Here is a 677-nt window from a genome sequence, read left to right on the forward strand (position 1 = left end):
GGGGGTTCTCCAACGGAAGATCCCAACATGCAAATTAGAGATTTCATCGAGATCTGCGACACCTTCAAATTCAACAATGTTTCTGAAGATGTTATTAAGCTGGGGCTTTTCCCATTCTCTCTGAGGGATAAAGCTAAGAGATGGTTACACTCTCTACTAGCTGTTTCAATCACTACTTGGGAAGATCTTGCTCAAAAGTTTCTCACTAAATTCTTCCCTATGGCAAAAACAGCAACAATCAGGAATTCTCTTACTCAATTCGCGTAGCAATCGGGTGAATCTTTATGTGAAACTTGGGAGCGCTACAAGGAGATGCTTAGAAAGTGTCCTCATCATGGAATACCTGACTGGATGGTGGTCAATTGCTTTTATAATGGGTTGAGAGTACAGTCGAGACCTATGCTCGATGCAGCATCAGGTGGAGCTCTATGGGCTAAAAGTTATGATAAAGCTTATGAGCTGATTGAGATGATGACTGCGAATGAATATCAGTACCCAACCCAGAGAATGCCACAGGGAAAGGTAGCGGGTGTTCTTGAAGTGGATACAGCTACGGCTATCACTGCTCAACTAAAGGTGTTATCTATGAAGATCGATTCTCCGGCAAACTATGGAGTCAATCAGATAGCCAATGTTTATGAGCTGTGTGCAGGTACGCATGCGACGGAGCATTGTGC

The 677-nt window shown here is 43.6% G+C and overlaps 1 non-coding gene across 1 annotated transcript; it reads right to left on the reverse strand.

Moving 5' to 3' along the window:
• Positions 1-234: 234 nt before the first annotated feature.
• Positions 235-341, reverse strand: LOC141716355 (small nucleolar RNA R71). The gene has a single exon (XR_012573067.1). It is a non-coding gene; the product is annotated as a small nucleolar RNA R71 (small nucleolar RNA).
• Between the last annotated feature and the right edge of the window lie 336 nt (positions 342-677).

This window comes from Apium graveolens, chromosome 3, assembly GCF_009905375.1.
Source record: "Apium graveolens cultivar Ventura chromosome 3, ASM990537v1, whole genome shotgun sequence".
Classification (NCBI taxonomy): Eukaryota; Viridiplantae; Streptophyta; class Magnoliopsida; order Apiales; family Apiaceae; genus Apium; species Apium graveolens.